The sequence below is a fragment of the Nicotiana tabacum genome, chromosome 23 (genome assembly GCF_000715075.1).
Source record: "Nicotiana tabacum cultivar K326 chromosome 23, ASM71507v2, whole genome shotgun sequence".
Taxonomy (NCBI): Eukaryota; Viridiplantae; Streptophyta; class Magnoliopsida; order Solanales; family Solanaceae; genus Nicotiana; species Nicotiana tabacum.
In genome coordinates, this window is record NC_134102.1 from 128,550,015 (window position 1) to 128,572,142 (window position 22,128).

At 38.8% G+C, this 22,128-nt stretch overlaps 1 pseudogene; it reads left to right on the plus strand.

The window, feature by feature from the left end:
- The first annotated feature begins 4,945 nt into the window (after positions 1-4,945).
- On the plus strand, positions 4,946-21,619 carry LOC107818615 (expansin-A7-like; annotated as a pseudogene).
- Positions 21,620-22,128: the final 509 nt, after the last annotated feature.

Genomic DNA, 22,128 nt, shown 5'->3' on the forward strand with positions numbered 1-22,128 from the left:
TTTGGTTGCTCATATTGAGTCTGTGCCAGATAACTAAAATAACTATTGTAGGAAACTCATGTCGGCGGTGCATTAAACAAACTTACTGGAGCACACCGAGTAATTCGATGTGCGGACTGGGCTAGCCGACTGCCCCCCACCATAATGATTTATACTTGCAGAGTAGAATCCATTGAATCCCCCAGAACCTCGAGACGTCTTGGTCTCCTTAGTTTCCTTTTTCCTCACCCCGAACACGTTCTAATATCTTGGCAATTTCTACTACTAGCGGAAATAAAGTATCAGCCTATAGCTCCTGAGTCGTATAAAATTTTACGATTATAATTTGGTCCTTTAATGAGTCTGTGGACTCACTCTCTGGTTGTAGGAAGCAAAGTAGGAATATGACGGACTAACTTATTGAACCTGATGGCATATTATGACATAGTCATGGTAACCTGACGCAACCGTTCACACCTATGTGCCACGCATTACGGAGAGTATGGGAAACAAACTCTTTCAAAAGCATTTCTGAGAACTGAGCCAAGTGGGCGGTGTTGCATTGGCTGGTCTGCCCTCTTAATAGTCTTGCCACGAACACCGGTGGAGAATTATCTCTCCCAAGGCCAATTTCTTCTTTTGTTTTGCTCACTCAACACTGTTGAGCTGACCCATTTCTTTACATACTCTTCGATTCTTCTTTGGGGTAACCCTTACCCCTATTTATAGAAAACGATCACAAAAGTAGAGCTCCATACAGACAAATCTTGGCACGAACCACATAGTCCAGAATCTCGTCAACAACTGTACTTCATCCGAAGCACCCCAAAATCCGCAACCGTAACGTCCACGTTGAGTAGACCTTCTGTAATTTAGAGTTGTTTCTATACTGCAAGTCCCAATCTTATCCTCTACAAAATCTCAGGGCTTAAACATGTGTAAATTTTAGGGAACCTTACAGTACCACATATATACATTTCAGGCCAAAACTGATATAACACATGACCCCACAATCCACCAATTGATAGTGGACTCCCCCCACTCGGCGCGAAGTCATAGGTCACAACGTCCGATGATCCACAATAATAACCTTTACAGCTCGTATAAATCAACCAGACGCCAATGTCTGTTGTACCCCCCATATGATTCACTAGGTGATCTCTCAATATGTCCGCATCTTCAGGCGGAACCACACGTTAAGGCAATGTTTGAGCATCTCTGGCTCCCTCGTAGTCCATCTGCGGCATCACGAACCGTCGACGCACAACTGATACCGAGTGCGCAATGTCATACACGAGTGGATACAAAAAAATATAAGATATATGTTTCAAGCTAAATCTATGCCGCACGATAAGGAATCAAAGAAGTGAATATTTCCTAACAGTTCCATAGCCTATCGAAGATAAGTACAGATGTCTCCGTACCGATCCGCAAGACTCTACTAAAACTGCTTGTGACTGATGACAACCATGAACCTAGTGCTCTGATACCAACTTGTCACGACCCCAAATTCCCTCCATAGGATGTCGTGATGGAACCTAGTCTCTAAGACTAGGTAAGCCTATCAATGCGGAATAATAATAAATATCTGAAATAGATAAACTACAATTCAAACAATTTCAACTCCCAAAACCCGGTAGAAATAAGTCACAAGCTTCTAAGAATTTGGTCTCTATGTCTCTATACATCAGAGTCTAAAGCAAATAAGGAAGACAACATAGTAAGATAGAAGGGGACTCCGGAGTCTACGGACACTGGCAGATATACCTCGAAGTCTCCTCGTACAGCTAGTTTACTAATACATGGTCTGATAAGATGTACCTGGATCTGCACAAAAAGATGTGCAGAAGCATAGTATGAGTACACCACAACGGTACTTAGTAAGTGGCAAGCCTAACCTCGGTAGAGTAGGGACGAGGTCAGGTCAGGCCCTACTGGAGAATAAATAATGGCATGGTAAAATGTTTAAACAATATTATAAGATAAAATGACAATGGAAATGAATCAATTAGTATGTCACATTTAATTAAATCAAATAATGGCAAATAAATACCTCGTGGAAACAAAACAGAATTCTTTCCAACTTTAAGAAAATCACAACAATAATCAAAGGCAAATGCGGTCATAAATCAATATCAACAAGGGCACTCCCAAGGTACCGCCTCGTAGTCCCAAATCATAAACAAATTCACAATATCTCATTTCCTTATCTCACCGCGGGAGCCTTCACAATTTATTTTAAAGAAAACATTATTTCCGAAATAGCATCCCGTGTTTTAGCCATGCTTATCACACCGCATGACTTCTAGTGGTTCCCCCTACTAGCCACGCATATCAAGCCACTCTTATCTCACCGCATGCGTTTCAAGTGCTCAAATAATTTAACTTGCTAAAATAATTCAACAACAATATTTTTTCACGATAAAGAGCTCACGGTTCATGCCAAAATAAATTATCAATAATATTTTTTCACAATAAAGAGCTCACGGCTCATGTCAAAATAATTCAACAATAATATTTTTCTACAATAAAGAGCTCACTGCTCATGTCAAAATAATTCAACAATAATATTTTTCCACAATTAAGAGCTCACTGCTCCATCACAATGAGTACGAAAATCTTACAAAAATATTCATGGGTAAATAATTTAGAAAAATAATATTTCAAAATCTTTAATACGTTGTTTCAATATCAAGTTTAAAAATGTCAAATACTTCATATTAATAATATTTAATTTAAAGAAAATCAACCTTCAAATAATGCACAGAATAAAAGAAATCAAGTTCCAACTAAATAGATAAAACAATTAGCAGGAAAATGTCAAGCAAATTTAAAATATAAACATTAAATCAATAATGAAGAATATAACAAAATGAAATAATTTAATTAATGCGCAACAGTGATCTACGCAATTTAAAACATAATCTTTCACATTTAGCCCGTGTACACACTCGTCACCTCGTGTATACGACTTTCCACACATTACAATTATCAATCCTAGGGGGAATTTTCCCCCCCCCCCCCATAAGGTTAGACTAGTCACTTACCTCGACTTGCTCCAATTTAACCAAGTATTATATTTTTTCCACGATTTTTCGACTCTGATCGACTCGTATCTAGTCATAATTAATTCGATACAGTCAACAAAAATTATAGTAATCAATTTCATAAGAAAATATTATATTTTTCAATAAAATCCGAAATTAGCTCAAATTTTGTCCGTGGGACCCACATCTCGGAATCCGGCAAAACTTATAAAATCCGACAACCCATTCAATTACGAGAACACCCATACCAATTTTACCAATATCCGATAACAACTCGACCTCCAAATCTTAAATTTTCGTTTTTGGTGATTTTTCTTCCATAAATTCACGGATTCATGATGTAAATGAGTATGGAATCATGAAATATAACCAATATAGGATAATGAACACTTACCCCAATATTTTTCCCTGAAAATCGCCCAAAAGTTTCTCAAGAACCGTGCTCCAAAAATCCAAAACGAAATGAAGGAAATTACCATTTTTGGTCCTTAAGTTTCTGCCCATCCGTCACTAAAAGTTCATTTTCCGTCACTAAAAGTCCACTAGAACTTGCTTGTACCAACCTTTCTTCAATTGATCATAACTTTATGTATAACTGTCCAAATGATGAATGGTTTAACTTTCTGAAAACTAGAATCAAACGACTACAACTTTCATATTTTGTAAATTTTTTGATTTCTTATGAATTGCGAGATATAAGCTTCCAAAGTCAGCTCCACGCATCAGAAATTTCTGGCGAAATTTTTGGCGAAACTGCTCTATCAGCTTTCATTCAATCCACCATAACTTTATGTACAAATAATAAATGGTTTAACTCTCTGGAAACGAGAATCAAACGACTACAACTTTCATGTTTTGAAATTTTTCCGATTCCTTGTGAATTACGAGATATAAGCTTCCAAAGTTGGCTCCACGCACCAGAAATTTCTGGCGAAATTCGAGCAACCCTCTTTGTCCGAAATCCATTCCGTTTACCGTCCGAAATCCACCCGAGACCCTCAGGACCTTAACCAATTATTTCAACATGTCCCAAAATACAATACAAACTTAGTCGAGACTTCAAACCACATCAAACAACATCAAAACGACGAATCGCACCTCAAATCAAAATCTATGAATTTTGAACTTTCAAATTCTATATCTTGTGCCGAAACACATCAAATCAATTCGGAATGACTTCAAATTTTGCACACATGTCATAAATGACCTAACAGACCTATTCCAATTTTCAGAATCAGATTCCGACCTCGATATCAAAAAGTCACCCCCGGTCAAACTTTCCAAAAATTCAACTTTTGGTATTTCAAGCCTAATTCCACTACGGACTTCCAAATAAAATTCCGATCACGCTCCTAAGTCTAAAATCACCATACGGAGCTGTTGGAATCATTAGAATTCTATTCCGGGGTCGTTTTCACATAATTTGACATCCGGTCACTATTTGAACTTAAACTTTTAATTTTCATCAAAATTTTATATCTCGGGATAGGGACCTCGGAATTTGATTTCGGGCATATGACTAAGTCCCAAATCACGATACGGACCTACCGAGACTGGCAAAACACTGATCTGAGTCCGTTTGCTCAAAATATTGACCAAAGTCAATTCAGTTGAGTTTAAAGCTCTAATTCATATTTTAATCCATTTTTCACCTGAAAACTTTTCGAAAAATTTTATGGACTGCCCACGCAAGTCGAGGAATGATAAATAGTATTTTTTGAGGTCTTGGAACACAAAATTAATTATTAGATTTAAAGATGATATTTTGGGTCATCACAAAACCTAAAAAGTATCGGTTTTTTTGGTCAGTTTGGTTCGGTTTTCGGTTTGGTTCGATTTTTCGATTTTTTATAAATACCCCTAGTTACAAGTCAATTAAGACATAACAAAATTGTCTGAAGTGTGGATATACATTAGCAATGGATATACATGTGGGCAATGCTTCCACATACAGTGTGTGAAGTCTAAATATTTCTACAAAGGATTTACCACAATTACTGTAATGACCCAACCGATCATTTTAACTTCTAGAACCCCGTTTTCTAAAAATAAAACTTTTTGTAGGTGCTTGTAATAATTTGTGACTTGTGGGGATGGTTGATTCGGGATTTGAAAGTGTTTGGGGTGAAACCGGAACATTTGGTTCCTTAAGTTGGCCTTAAAGTGCTAAGTTTGACTTCGGTCAATATTTTATGAAAACGACCCCGGAATAAAATTTTGATGATTCCAACAGCTCCGTATGGTGATTTTGGACTTAGGAGCGTGTTCGGAATTTTATTTGGAAGTCTGTAGTTAAATTAGGCTTGAAATGGCTAAAAATAAGAATTTAAGTTTGGAAGTTTGACCGATGAGTTGACTTTTTGATACCGGAGTCGAAATCCAGTTTTGAAAATTTTCATAGCTCCGTTATGTAATTTATGACTTGTGTGTAAAATTTGAGGTCAATCGGAGTTGATTTGATAGGTTCCGACATTGAATGTAGAAGTTGAAAACTCTTAGTTTTATTAAGCTTGCATTGGGGTATGATTCATGGTTTTAGCATTGTTTGATGTGATTTAGAGGTTCGACTAAGTTTGTATGATGTTTTAGGACTTGTTGGTATATTTGGTTGAGGTCCTGAGGGCCTCGGGTGAGTTTCGGATGATTAACGGATAAAAAATTTGAGTTAAAAAGCTGCTGCAATTTTTCCTCTTCTGTTGGACATTCTGGGCGGTGATCGAGCCCAGATATCGAGCCCAGGTATCGAGCCCGGGGTTGACGAGGTACAGGCTCGAGCTAGTGTATCGAAGCCATGATCGAAGGTCCAACTCGAGGGCCATGATTGAAGGTCCAACTCGAGGGCCATGATCGAAGGCAAGGCTCGAGGGCATGATCGAAGGTAAGGCTCGAGGGCTAGGATCGAGACACAAGATCGATGTCCTGATCGAAGGCCCAAGCTCGATGCCCTGATCGAAGGCCCAAGCTCGATACCCTGATCGAAGGCCCAACCTCGATGCCCTGATCAAAGGCCCATACTCGATGCCCTGATCGAAGGCCCATGCTCGATGCCCTGATCGAAGGCACAACCTCGATGCCCTGATCGAGGCCATGACCGAGGTCAAGGCTCGAGCCTGTGATCGAAGCTGCGATCGAGGCCCAGTTCGAGGACCAGTTCCGAAGGTTGCTGGGCAGTTTTATAAAAAGAGGGCATTCGTCCCATTTGCCATTTTTGACGAACTTGAGCTTGAGTAGAGACGACTTTTGGCAGATTTTCAAGGGAAAACATTGGGGTAAGTGATTCTAACTCGGATTTGGTCTACATATACAAGTATATCATTGTTTTCACAATTTAATTAGTGTTTTGAGATTGAAATTTAGAAAAGTTTAGAAATCTCATAGAGACGAAATTTTGAGATTTCGGTATCGATTCGGAGTCGGATTTGAGTGAAACTGGTATGGTTGGACTCGTAATTGAATGGGTTGTCGGATTTCATAACTTTCGCCGGATTCCGAGATGTGGGCTCTGCGGGCGAAATTTTAATTAATTTCGGGATCTTTTCTTAAAAATGTAGTATTTTCTTATAGAATTGATTCCTATAATATTTAGTGATTGTATCGAATTATTTTGTCTAGATTCGAACCAGACGGAGTTGGATAATCGTGGAAAAGGCTTTATAGTGGATTAAATTGGAGCAAGACGAGGTAAGTCTCTTGTCTAATCTTGTGAGGGGGAAATTACCTCATAGGTGATTAAAATTAAATAATTGTTGCTAATTGTGGGGGGCTACGTACGCACGAGGTGACGAGAGTCCGTGCGTAGCTACTATTAATGCTAAAGTCCGGGTAGTTTAGGACTCAAAGCATGCCTTACTTGTGTAAATTGTATTCTTTGATTTATTTATATTAATTGATATCTATATGAATATATTGTGAATTGTTAGATAAAGATATTAAAGGATGGAAATCTCATAGGCTTGATTGTTTGTTTAAATCAATTAATTGTTAAAAGAAATTGTTCTCCTCCCGAATTTACCTTATAATAAATATACTCTCCTTCCGGAGGCACATAAGAAAATGTCCTCCTTTCTTGTGGAGCGGGCCGAACGCCTCGGCAGGATCGATGCATCTATGGATCGCGCCGCACGTCCCTCGGTAGTGTACACGATACTCTGGATCGGGCCGTACGTCCTCGACAGAAATCGTACATAATAATAATAATAATGATTACACGATGCTTTAATAATTTATTTCAGCTTGTGAAGCTAATTAGTAAATTGAAAAATCCTTGGAATTTAATGAATTATTATTCTTGCTTGTTTAGGAATTAATTGTTGCTCCTGTAAATGAGATTTAATTGATAAATTAGAAATTATTTGAATTGAAAGAATTTAATTAATATATTGAGAATTGTTACATTTGAAGGAATTTGATTATTTCCGCTGATTAAATAAATTATTGTAATTTTTTTGTAAATCATGCTGATTTAAATATCCTAGTTTTATTTCAGTTATTATTATTGACCCATAGTGAGTGTCAAAGTCGGCCACCTCGTCTCTATCACTTCGAGATTAGGCTTGACACTTACTGGGTACACGTTGTTTACGTACTCATACTATACTTGCTGCACTTTTTGTGCAGGATCTGAGACAGGTACTAGTGAAGGACCTATCATCACATACCCACGTCATCCCGAGGCATAGTGGTGAGCTGCATTTATGAGCCGTTCTGCAGCTACCAGTGTCTCTTCTTATATTTATATTCTGTCTATTTCATTTCAGACAGTATTTAGAGTTTTGTATAATCTACTAGATGCTCATGCACTTGTGACACCGGGTCTTGGCACATATTGGTAGAAGTTGGTATTTTATTATTTTCTTGGAATAAAAGTTTAACCAATGTACGATTGACTTATTAGTTGGCTTACCTAGCTGTAGTGTTGGGCGCCATCACGACCTATAGGTGAAATTGGGTCGTGACAACATGGTATCAAAGCACTTGGTTCACGTAGGTCTCACAAGTTATGAGCAGACCTAATAGAGTCTTGCGGATCGGTACGGAGATGTCTGTACTTATCTTCGAGAGGCTATATGATGTTAGGAAACTACCTTTCTTCATATTCCATCGTGCAATTGATGTAGTACTAAATATCCTTCTCTTATTCTCTCATAGATGGTGAGAACACGCTCTAATGCGATTTCAGACCACGGAAGAGCTACTCCCCCAGTTGCTAGAGGCCGAGGCAGAGGCCGAGGGAGGGCTCCAGCCCGTGGTAGAGGACGAGGATGTCCCAGGACTATTCCGGTTATGCCGCCAGTGGATCCAGCAGAGAATCCCATTATTGAGGAGCAGGGTGAGGTGCCTATGGCAGAGCCAGCTCCGGTGGACTTCACATCTGCACCGGAATTTCAGGATGTCATGGGTAGTAAGTTGCGATTCATGGACAATATGACTCAGGCCGGTTTATTTCCGGCAAACCCAGCCACATTTCAGGCGGGCGGGGGAGCACAGACCCCTACCGTGCAGGCTCATGGACAGGAAGCTGCTGTATATCAGACCCACGGTGCACTACCCGTGGGTGGAGTCCAGCCAGTGGCAGCAGCTACACCTGAGCCCAGGCCAGCTGTAGCCGCCGATCCTCAGAAACTATTGGACAGATGGACTAGACTACATCCTCCTGTCTTCGGGGGTGAGCGACATGAGGATCCACAAGATTTCATTGATCGTTGCAAGGATAGACTGTACAACATGAGGATATTGGAATCCCATGGGGTTGATTTCGCTACTTTTCAGCTAGAGGGTAGAGCCCGTAGATGGTGGCAGTCTTATGCTCTTGGCAGACCAGCAGATTCTCCTCCCATGACTTGGGACAGGTTCACCCGTATCTTCTTGGACAGGTATATTCCACCCTCCCAGAGGGAAGAGTTGCGGTTTCAGTTTGAGCAGCTCCAGCAGGGTCAGATGTCAGTGACTGATTATGAGGCAAGGTTTTCTGAATTATCTCGCCATGCACTAATGATACTCCCTACTGAGGCGGAGAGAGTGCGAAGGTTTGTAGCCGGTTTACATACTGGTATTCAGGCCACTATGGCTCGAGAGATTAAGATGGGTACTTCTTATGAGCGAGTTGTGGAGATAGCCCGGAGGATTGAGGGTGTACGTCAGCGGAACCGAGAGCAGATTATGAGAGATAAGAGGTTCAGGTACTCTGGAGAGTTCAGAGGTGCTCCGTCCGGGGGCACAGGTCAGTTCGTGAGGGGACAGTCCAGCAGACCCCCATATCCAGCACCACCACCTCCTCGAGGTGCTCCAGTGCGACCTTATCTCAGTGCTATCCCATAGAGTTCTTACCGCCCACCAGCTATTCAGGGTCCTCCCAGTGGGTATTCAGGTCCCCAGGGCCAGACACTTAGTCAGCAACCCATCGCACCGAAGAATTGTTACGAGTGCGGGGATCCCAGTCACATGCGGAGGTTGTGCCCCAGGCTTCGAGGTAGACCAGTACAGTAGGGTCAGCATCCTATGCTTACCGGACCAGTTGCTCTACCTGTAGTCCGACCACCCAGAGGTGGAGGACAGGTGGGTAGGGGCCGTCCTAAGGGTGGATGTCAGCTAGGCGGAGGCCAGCCAGTTGGCGCTCCAGCTCAGTTCTATGCTTTTCCGGCTAGACCAGATGCAGAGGCCTCAGATGCCGTGATTACAGGTATTATTTCTGTTTGTGGCAAAGATGCCTCAGTATTATTTGATCCAAGATCTACGTATTCATATGTGTCATCTCTATTTGCTCCATTCCTGGGTGTTTCTCGTGAGTCCTTGAGTACTCCTGTTTATGTGTCCACTCCTGTGGACGGTTTTGTTGTTGTGAACCGGATTTACCGGTCCTGTATTATTACATTCTGTGGTTATGAAACTAGAGCAGATCTCCTATTGCTTGAGATAACCGATTTTGAAATTATTCTGGGCATGGACTGGTTATCTCCATATCATGTTATTCTAGATTGTCATGCCAAGATTGTTACCTTGGCTATTCCAGCATTGCCTAAGCTGGAGTGGAAGGGTTCGCCTGTTAGTTCATTTAATCGAGTTATTTCTTTTATAAAGGCTCAACACATGGTTGAGAAGGGTTGTTTGGCTTATCTAGCCTATGTTCGGGATACTACTGCAGAGACTCCAGCTATTGATTCAGTGCCTGTAGTTCGGGAGTTCCCCGATGTATTTCCGTCAGATCTTCCAGGTATACCACCTGATCGTGATATTGATTTCTGTATTGACTTGGCTTCAGATACCCAGCCTATATCTATCCCACGGTATCGCATGGCTCTGAAAGAATTGAAAGAACAACTTGAAGAGTTACTAGCCAAAGGGTTTGTTAGACCGAGTGTATCGCCTTGGGGTGCACCAGTATTATTTGTGAAAAAGAAGGATGGAACAATGCGGATGTGTATTGATTATCGCCAATTGAACAAAGTCACTATTAAGAACAAGTACCCGTTGCCGCGTATTGATGATCTATTTGACCAGTTGCAGGGTGCTAGGGTATTCTCTAAGATCGACTTGAGGTCGGGGTACCATCAGCTGAAGATTCGGGATTCGGATGTTCCGAAGACTGCTTTCCGTACTAGATATGGTCATTATGAGTTTCTGGTAATGTCTTTTGGTTTAACTAATGTCCCGGCAGCATTTATGGATCTGATGAACAGGGTATTCAGGCCATATGTTGACTCATTTGTCATTGTCTTCATTGATGACATTTTGATCTACTCACGTAGTAAGGAGGAGCATGAGCAGCATATGAGAGTAGTGCTTCAGACATTGCGAGAACAAAAGCTATATGCTAAGTTCTCTAAATGTGAGTTTTGGCTAGAGTCTGTTGCATTTTTGGGACATATTGTATCGGGCGAAGGTATTAAAGTTGATCCCAAAAAGATTGAGGCAGTTCAGAATTGGTATTGTCCCATTTCGGCGACGGAGATCAAGAGTTTTCTGGGTTTGGCAGGTTATTATCGTCAGTTCGTGGAAGATTTTTCATCTATTGCAGCACCTTTGACCAAATTAACCCAGAAGGGTGCTCCATTCCGATGGTCCGATGATTGTGAGGTGAGCTTTCAGAAGCTCAAGACATCATTGACTACAACATCAGTGTTAGTGTTGCCTTTCCGGTTCGGGGATGTATACAGTGTATTGCGACGCTTCGCGCGTTGGCTTGGGTTGTGTATTGATGTAGGAAGGGCAAGTTATTGCATATGCTTCACGTCAGCTGAAGCCCCACGAAAAGAATTATCCGGTACTTGATTTGGAGTTAGCTGCGATTGTTCACGCTCTTAAGATTTGGAGGCATTATCTTTATGGGGTGTCTTGTGAAGTTTACACTGATCATCGCAGTTTGCAGCATTTGTTCAAGCAGAGGGACCTAAATTTGAGGCAACGCAGATGGTTGGAGTTACTAAAAGATTATGATATTACTATCCTGTATCATCCGGGCAAAGCAAATGTGGTTTCAGATGCCTTGAGCAGAAAGGCGGAGAGTATGGGTAGTTTGGCTTTCATTTCAGCAGAGGAAAGGCCATTAGCCTCAGATATTCAGTCCTTGGCTAACAGACTTGTGAGGCTGGATATTTCAGAGCCCAGCCGAGTTCTTGCATGTGTTGTGGCCCAATCTTCACTATTTGAACAGATCAAGGCTCGCCAGTATGATGACCCACACCTGGTGGTTCTTCGTGAAACGGTACTACAAGGTGGTGCCAAGGAAGTCACTATAGGTGAATATGGTGTTCTACGACTCCAGGACCGTCTGTGTGTTCCTAATATGGATGAACTGAGGAAAAAGATCCTGGAGGAGGCACACAATTCTCAATATTCTATTCATCCAGGTGCTACGAAGATGTATCGTGACTTGAGGCAACATTATTGGTGGCGACGAATGAAAAAGGAAATAGTTGAGTATGTAGCTCGGTGTCTAAATTGCCAGCAAGTTAAATATGAGCACCAGAGTCCAGGTGGCCTACTTCAGCAGATGACCATACCAGAGTGGAAATGGGAACGAATTACTATGGATTTTGTAGTTGGATTCCCGCGGACCTTGAGGAAGTTTGATGCAGTTTGGGTGATTGTTTACAGGTTGACTAAGTCGGTACATTTTATTCCTGTTGTGACTACGTATACTTCAGAGAGGTTAGCCCAGATTTATATTCAGGAGATAGTTCGGTTGCACGGTGTGCCAATTTCCATCATATCAGATAGAGGCCCCCAGTTTACTTCACATTTCTGGAGAGCAGTACAGAGTGAGTTGGGGACCCGTGTAGAGCTCAGCACAACCTTTCATCCGCAGACCGATGTACAGTCAGAGAGGACAATTCAGATTTTGGAGGATATGCTCAGGGCATGTGTGATTGATTTTGGAGGTCAGTGGGATCGCATTCTGCCTTTGGCCGAGTTTGCTTATAATAACAGTTACCAATCCAGCATCGAGATGGCTCCATTTGAGGCTTTATATGGTCGGCGATGTCGTTCACCTATCGGATGGTTTGAGCCAGGTGAGGCTAAGTTATATGGTACTGATTTGGTAAAGGATGCCTTGGAAAAGGTAAAGTTGATTCAGGAGCGACTTCGTACAGCACAGTCCAGAAAAAGAGTTATGCAGATCAGAAAGCACGTGATATATCATTTATGGCAGGTGAAAAAGTTCTCTTGAAGATTTCGCCGATGAAGGGAATTTTGAGATTCGGGAAGAAGAGCAAGTTGAGCCCAAGGTTTATAGGCCCATTTGAGGTGTTGAAACGAGTTGGGGAGGTTGCTTATGAGCTTGCATTGTCTCCCAGCCTATCGGGAGTTCATCCAATTTTTCACGTATCTATGCTCCGGAAGTATCATGCCGACCTATCACGTGTGTTAGACTTCAGCACAGTTCAGCTAGATAATAGATTGGGTTATGAAGAGGAACCAATTGCCATTGTTGATAAACAGATTCGCCAGTTGAGGTCTAAGAGGATTTCTGCAGTAAAAGTCCAGTGAAGGGGCCAACCAGTCGAGGAAGCGACTTGGGAGGCCGAGGAAGACATGCGGAGCAGATATCCACACTTATTCAGCACTCCAGGTACAATTCAAAACCCATTCGAGGACGAACGTTTGTTTAAGAGGTGGAGAATGTAATGACCCAACCGGTCATTTTAACTTCTAGAACCCCATTCCCTAAAAATAAAACTTTTCGTAGGTGCTTGTAATTATTTGTGACTTACGGGGATGGTTGGTTCGGGATTTGGAAGTGTTTGGGGTGAAACCGGAACATTTGGTTCCTTAAGTTGGCCTTAAAGTGCTAAGTTTGACTTCGGTCAACATTTTGTGAAAACGATCCCGGAATAGAATTTTGATGATTCCAACAGCCCCGTATGGTGATTTTGGACTTAGGAGCGTGTTTGGAATTTTATTTGGAAGTCCGTAGTTAAATTAGGCTTGAAATGGCTAAAAACAAGAATTTAAGTTTGGAAGTTTGACCGATGAGTTGACTTTTTGATACCGGAGTCGGAATCCAGTTCCGAAAATTTTTATAGCTCCGTTATATAATTTATGACTTGTGTGTAAAATTTGAGGTCAATCGGAGTTGATTTGATAGGTTCCGACATTGAATGTAGAAGTTGAAAACTCTTAGTTTCATTAAGCTTGGAATTGGGGTATAATTCATGGTTTTAGCGTTGTTTGATGTGATTTAGAGGTTTGACTAAGTTCGTATGATGTTTTAGGACTTTTTTAGTATATTTGGTTGAGGTCCCGAGAGCCTCGGGTGAGTTTCGGATGGTTAACGGATCAAAAATTTGAGTTAAAAAGCTGCTGCAATTTTTCCTCTTCTGTTGGACATTCTGGGCGGTGATCGAGCCCAGATATCGAGCCAGATATCGAGCCCAGATATCGAGCCAGATATCGAGCCCAGGTATCGAACCCAGGGTTTGAAGCCATGATCGAAGGTCCAACTCGAGGGCCATGATCGAAGGTCCAGCTCGAGGGCCATGATCGAAGGCAAGGCTCGAGGGCATGATCGAAGGTAAGGCTCGAGGGCTAGGATCGAGACCCAAACTTGATGCCCTGATCGAAGGTCCAAGCTCGATGCCCTGATCGAAGGCCCATGCTCGATGCCCTGATCGAAAGCACAACCTCGATGCCCTGATCGAGGCCATGACCGAGGTCCAGGCTCGAGCCTGTGATCGAAGCCGCGATCGAAGCCCAGTTCGAGGACCAGTTCCGAAGGTTGCTAGGCAGTTTTATAAAAAGAGGGCATTCGTCCCATTTGCCATTTTTGACGAACTTGAGCTTGAGTAGAGATGACTTTTGGCAGATTTTCAAGGGAAAAATATTGGGGTAAGTGATTCTAACTCGGATTTGGTCTTCATATACAAGTATATCATTGTTTTCACAATTTAATTAGTGTTTTGAGATTGAAATTTAAAAAAGTTTAGAAATCTCATAGAAACGAAATTTTGAGATTTCGGTATCGATTCGGAGTTGGATTTGAGTGAAACTGGTATGGTTGGACTCGTAATTGAATAGGTTGTCGGATTTCATAACTTTCGTCGGATTCCGAGATGTGGGCCCCACAGGCGAATTTTTAATTAATTTCGGGATCTTTTCTTTAAAATGTAGTATTTTCTTATAGAATTGATTCCTATAATATTTAGTGATTGTATTGAATTATTTTGGCTAGATTCGAACCAGACGGAGTTAGATAATCGTGGAAAAGGCCTTATAGTGGATTAAATTGGAGCAAGACAAGGTAAGTCTATTGTCTAATCTTGTAAGGGGGAAATTACCTCATAGGTGATTAAAATTAAATAATTGTTGCTAATTGTGGGGGTCTACGTACGCACGAGGTGACGAGAGTCCGTGCGTAGTTACTATTAATGCTAAAGTCCGGGTAGTTTAGGACTCAAAGCATGCCTTACTTGTGTAAATTGTATTCTTTGATTTATTTATATTAATTGATATCTATATGAATATATTGTGAATTGTTAGATAAAGATATTAAAGGATGGAAATCTCATAGGCTTGATTGTTTGTTTAAATTAATTAATTATTAAAAAAAATTATTCTCCTCCCGAATTTACCTTATAATAAATATACTCTCCTTCCGGAGGCACATAAAAAAATGTCCTCCTTTCTTGTGGAGCGGGCCGAACGCCTCGGCAGGATAGATGCATCTATGGATCGCGCCGCACGTCCCTCGGCAGTGTACACGACACTCTGGATCGGGCCGTACGTCCTCGACAGAAATCGTGCTTAATAATAATAATAATTACACGATGCTTTAATAATTTATTTCAGCTTGTGAAGCTAATTAGTAAATTGAAAAATCCTTGGAATTTAATGAATTATTATTCTTGCTTGTTTAAGAATTAATTGTTACTCCTGTAAATGAGATTTAATTAATAAATTAGAAATTATTTGAATTGAGAGAATTTAATTAATATATTGAGAATTGTTACATTTGAAGGAATTTAATTATTTCCGCTGATTAAATAAATTATTGTAATTATTTTGTAAATCATGCTGATTTAAATATCCGAGTTTTATTTCAGTTATTATTATTGACCCATAGTGAGTGTCAAAGTCGGCCACCCCGTCTCTACCACTTCGAGATTAGGCTTGATACTTACTGGGTACACGTTGTTTATGTACTCATACTACACTTGCTGCACTTTTTGTGCAGGATCTGAGACAAGTACTAGTGGAGGACCTATCATCACATACCCACGTCATCCCGAGGCATAGTGGTGAGCTGCCTTTCTGAGCCGTTCTGCAGCTACCAGTGTCTCTTCTTATATTTATATTCTGTCTATTTTATTTCAGACAGTATTTAGAGTTTTGTATAATCTACTAGATGCTCATGCATTTGTGACACCGGGTCTTGGCACACATTGATAGAAGTTGGTATTTTATTATTTTCTTGGAATAAAAGTTTAACCAATGTACGATTGACTTATTAGTTGGCTTGCCTAACTGTAGTGTTGGGCACCATCACGACGTATAGGTGAAATTGGGTCGTGACAATTACAACCACAAATCTCTGCCCACCCAATTGGGCCCAAAACTCCAACCATGGTGGCTGGTGCAACCCACCACGTCAGCACTTTGACATGGCTAAACCTACTTTCATGAAGATTGCCCAATGGAAAGCTGGCATTCACTACTAGAAATCAGGTGATTTCCGTCCAAGGCTTTTCGACCGAAATCGGCCGGAAAAAAAATCGACCGAAATTGCTCGAAAATAAGAGTATTTGGTCGCAAAAGTCAACAAAAATTTTCTGACAGCAAAAAAATAAATATTTCGACCGATTTCGGTTGGAAATTGGTCAAATATTTGGTCATGCTTGTATATAATGTACAAAAATAAATATTTATTAAAGTATTTTCAAATTTTTGACCGAATTCGGTCGGAAATTGGTCAAATATTTGGTCATACTTGTATATAATGTACAAAAATAATTATTTATTAAAACATTTTCAAATTTCTGACCGAATTCAGTTAGAAATTGGTTAAATATTTGGTCATACTTGTATATAATATACAAAAATAATTATTTATTAAAATATTTTCAAATTTTTGACCGAATTCGGTCGGAAATTGGTCAAATATTTGGTCATACTTGTATATAATATACAAAAATAAATATTTATTAAAATATTTTCAAATTTCTGACCGAATTCAGTTGGAAATTGGTTAAATATTTGGTCATACTTGTATATAATGTACAAAAATAATTATTTATTAAAATATTTTCAAATTTCCGACCGGATTCGGTCGAAAATTGATCAAATATTTGGTCATACTTGTATATAATGTATAAAAATAATTATTTATTAAAATATTTCCAAATATCCGACCGCAATCGGTTGGAAAGTTTGAAATAATTAATTCCCTCCCAAGAAAACAATTATATATATTTAATTAACCAACCGAAATAATTTATAATTCAATAGTTCCGACCAATTTCGGTCGGGAAAACGATTTTAAAATAATTAAAATATAAATTTATTAATATTTGTGTGTGTGTGTGTAAATAATAAATAGCTTTTAAATAAAAAATATTTAATACTTATTTGATATATATATATTTGTGTGTGTGTGTGTGTTTTAAAATTACTTTTATATGGACACTATGTCCTATATCTATGTATGTGTGTGTGTGTGTGTGTGTGTGTATATATATATATATATATATATATATATATATATATATATAAAAGATATATATAGTATAGTATAATATATATACACATCTTAATATAGCTAATGTTATATCGAATATAGCTTATATACTATACACTTAGTATATATATTATACTATACTATATATACAACAACAACAACAACAACAATCCAGTGAAATCCCACTAGTGAGCTAATGTTATATCGAATATAGCTTATATATTATACACTTAGTATATATATATTATATACACACACATACACACATACATTTTGGTTGAATCAGTCGAAGAATCTCTTGCATCAACGGACTCAAGAAATAGGCTTCCCTTAGGAGAATTCACCAAGATATTGATGATCATTTTTTCATTTCTCGCCGTCCACTTATCCATCATAATGGAACAACCAAACTTGTTCCATTCTACTTTGTGCTCCTCCACGATTTTGTTCACCTCTGCCACCTCTTTTTTTAGATATGGCCCTCTAACTTCATGATATGTTGGAGGCTTCATTCCTGGACCATATTGGCCTACGGCCTCAATAAAAGCAGAAAAAATGTCGATATAATTAACACAATTAAAAGGAAGACCTGCATCATACATCCACCGCGCAAACATTGTAATTGCACGATCCCTCAAAATCGCTTTGGCATCAATTTGAGGATTACCACTTTTTCCTTCCTTATCTCCAGATTTTTGCGAGAAGTAACAATCCATAGGACCTTTGGTCTTGCCAGTAGATCCACAACTAGAAGACATTGGTTGCATCCTTCCCCGCTTTTGTAATTTTGGTGGAAGCGACAAAGCATCGTCACCTTCTTCCGTTTCATCATCGTCATCAAAGATTATACAGTTCTTGTTCATGAATCATTTGAGTCTTTAACTCTCTCTTTTTATGAAGGAATGCTTTCAAATCTTCCCTCACATGCGATGGAACTTAGGACAAGATGCCACATTTGGATCACCACCGATTAGATGCGCTTTTTGACGATAGATTCCTCCATTTGAAATCTTGTCACAAAAAATACATCTAATTGCCATCTTATTGGTCTCGCAAACTCTTTCAGAGTAAGCCCAAGCCGGGTCTTTCCTATCTTCTTTTGGCGCCATTAAAAGAACAACTACATAACACATAAGAAAGGCAATAAGAACTAAGAATAAAGGATATAAAAAATCAGAGGAATTCTCTGTTAATAACTGAAAAATTGGGCAGTAAAATTCTAGAAAAATTGGGCAGTAAAATTCTGGAAAAAATTCGCCAGCATTTCGCCGCTTTTTGGACGTTTAGAAAGAAAAGGAAAAAGAATAAGAAGAAGAAGAAGAAGAAGAAGAAGAAGTAGTAGTAGTTCAGAACATACCTGTTGAAGTCTTGAAGTCTTGAAGTTGAAGAAGAAAAACAACCTTTTTTGATGATTTGAGATTCTTTCAGAAATCAGAAGTAGATGAAGAAGAAGTCATTGCTGTTGGAAGTTGAAGAACGCTAGTCGCTGCTGTTGAAGAAGTCCAGAGCAGTGTTTAATCCAAAAAACTTGTTTTTAATAAAATAGGGTTGGGTATTTTAATATAGAGAAGCGAACGCTTCATCTCTTCGCTTCGCTTTACCCGCTTCTCGCTTTTTACAGAGAAGCGGTCGCTTTTACTGACCTGAGTCGCTTCATCTTGCTGAAGCGCTGCCTTTCACGCTTCGCCTCACTTCTCGCTTAAAGCGATGAAGCGGGCGCTTTTTTAAACACTGGTCAAAATGCAGGAGTAGTAGTACATGTTATCTGAAGTTGCTCATAGACTTGTTCTTTTAAGCTTACTTCTGGTTATGGCACTGACAGTAATATGAAACCCTAAACACACAAGTGAGAAAAAAATTTATTGTATGTACATTTCAAAATTTGCTCTCTCAACTCAAAATTCACCATATCTAAATTTTGGATGTGCTAGTGTATACAAGAGCTAATTGAAGTTCTCCCGTAGTCCCGCTTCCGATATTCTTTCAATTCTATTTTAAGATCATAGTTGATTGGCTTTACAAAGATTTAAGCTTTTAATTAGTTTCATAAATTGATTATGATATTATTCTAAAACCGGCACATGTAAAAATATCAAATTAGTTTGGAATATTAGAAGAAAAGCAAAATGCTAGCTGATCAATAATTACTGAGAATGTAATCTTTTGATATGATTTGTTTCCTCAGCTTGAAAGAATAAAAGAACAATTAATGTTTCAAGAACATACATGCACACACATAGTAACACCATCTATAGGAAGACATTGTCAATACAAGGATGCTATATACATAAGGTAATATTTTGTGTCATAGATTTACCATTTAGCTACTGATTTACGTTCCTTAAGTGACTTCTATTTGTTTGAAAACTCAAATTTTTATTGCAAATATAGAAATTTGGTAAAATATGACTGTGAGACGTTCTAACTTCCTTTTTATGCAAAGGAAAATGTTATTCTAAATTGACATTAGCATAAAAGGGGACTTTTATGGGGTGCATAATTCCTATTAAGTCCTTCATATAGTATTCTAGTAATATCCGTTTTTCCTTCATATATGATAGTTTTTGCAACCTTTTTGCTTGTTTTTTTGTCGGTAATTTTTACTTTTGTTCTGTCCATGACTATGTGGAGAAATCAGGAAATGTAAGATATATGGTGATTATGGTAGTTTCTGGAGTGAAAACATATTAACACCATTTAAAATTTTAATCTATTTAGAGCACTTTTTTGTGGATGAAATGCAATCCCACATAACTGAGTAAATATGCGATCTTTGTTCTGTCCATGACTATGTGCATTCTGCTTGAAATGGTGCTTTTTATGAATGTTACATTGTCCCTATAATACCCCACTCCTCAATAGCCCATCTTTTTATGTGTACCCCAGCCTGTTCTATTGTATTAAATGGAATCGCTTTGTGCAGCCTAGTAAATGGTATTCTGAAGGTGATGTTTAATTTTATTTCAGTGATGGACTCTTAAGTATGTAAGTGGAGGCAGTACCATCCTAGAACATATGCACCAGTAAGTGAAAATATTAACGGACCAGGAGCAGTTGGAGACCGAGAAGCTTCAGTAGATTCTCCTCCATTCCGCTATCTTGATCATGTTCATACCTGTCCTACCTTCTGTTTCGGAGCGTCTGTAGGCTCACGTGTAGCGACTGTAGCATTCCTAAGGCGCTAGGGGAGGTCATTGATCGGTTTGGTACGATTTTGAAAGATTGTATTTTCGGTTTTGGTTTTAAAAATGTTTACTAATATCATATCGAAATAAATTTGGTACGGTTCGATTTATTAATTTTCTGTTTTGGTTTGTGCTGTTTGATAACCGACTGGAAATCTTATTTTTATTTTTCAGAAATTCAAAATTTCCGACCGAATTTGGTCGAAAATTTAAAATAAAATCTCCATTTTTTTGAAATTTCCGATCGAATTTGGTCGGAAATTATGAATTTATATTTATTTTTTAAAATAAATTAACAATTTATTACAATTTACAACAAATTATTTAATTAAATACAATTATTATTTTTTAAAATTTCCGACCGAATTTGGTCGGAAAATAAAAATTAAAAAAAATATTAATAGTTTCCGACCGATTTCGGTAGGAAATTTAAAAATAAAAATAAATAAAAAATTAATAGTTTTCGACCGATTTCGGTCGGAAATTTAAAAATTAAAAAATATATATATTTAATTATTTTCGACCGATTTCGGTCGGTACACGTTTGCGACCATCGTTTTCCCGACCAATTTAAATCAGTCGGAAATTATCAATTTTCGACCGATTTCGGTCGGAAATAGCGGACGGAATTACACCATTTTTTAGTAGTGATTGTCCCCATTATGTATCGCAGGTATGTCTCTTACGACACGTAAAATTACACTGAATAGTATATAAAAGAAACTCTAAATCAAGAGTTAAGAATCAATTTAAGCACGAGTAGCTCTAGTAATAGAACATGTCCATCATCAACCCAGTAGGTTGAAGGTTCGAGTCATATAACTTTAAGAAATTATTTTATATATGAACTTTGTGCATCCAATTTAAGCTAATCTTGTATCATTTCTTGCATCTCTAATGTGGTGTTACTTCTTTGTAATTGCAGGGTACCTTGCATTAAGAAAGGCGGGATCCGGTTCGCATTCCAAGGAAACAGTTATTGGTTATTGGTATATGTGATGAACGTCGTCGGAGGGGGTGAAGTGGCAAGCATGTGGGTGAAGGGAAGCAAAACAGGGCGGATGAAGATGAGTCATAATTGGGGAGTATCATACCAAGCATTTGCAACACTTACAGGACAATCTCTTTCTTTCAAGCTCACTTCCTACACAAATCATGAGACCATTATAGCTTACAATGTTGCACCTTCTAATTGGCATGTAGGCATGTCTTACCAAGCCAAAGTCAACTTCCATTAGTCTTGTAATGACTTAAATATTGGTTAATGCAGATTAGTCGGCCAATGAGTTTTAAGTACTTTCCTCTAAGCCCTCTAGTAATCATGAGCCTCAACCAAAGGCCACATTTCTTGGCTTTTCACTATCTAGGCGCCCCGAAGGAGTGGTGCTATGGTTTTCTTCCTACAAAAGTCTTGCTATAGTTTTTACAACAGACTTTTAGTTTCATATTAAGATGTTGTACCTAGTCCTTCACAGCTGATCAAAGGATTGTACATTTCTTGTAATGCTCAAATAGAACTGTTTATCCGTAAAATTGGATATAGTTGAATTTATAAGTAGTTCTAAGGATATGTGATATAGCTTGACATAAATCGTACGTAGAAATGGAAATATTTAGATTCTTGGCTATAGAAATGGGATATAAATTATTGAACTAGAAGAGTGAGTATGCTGAGTAAAACAAGCTTAAGAGATTTATTCTTCAATAAATAGAAGTAGTCTTTTCTTACAATGTCTGAACCTGCTTG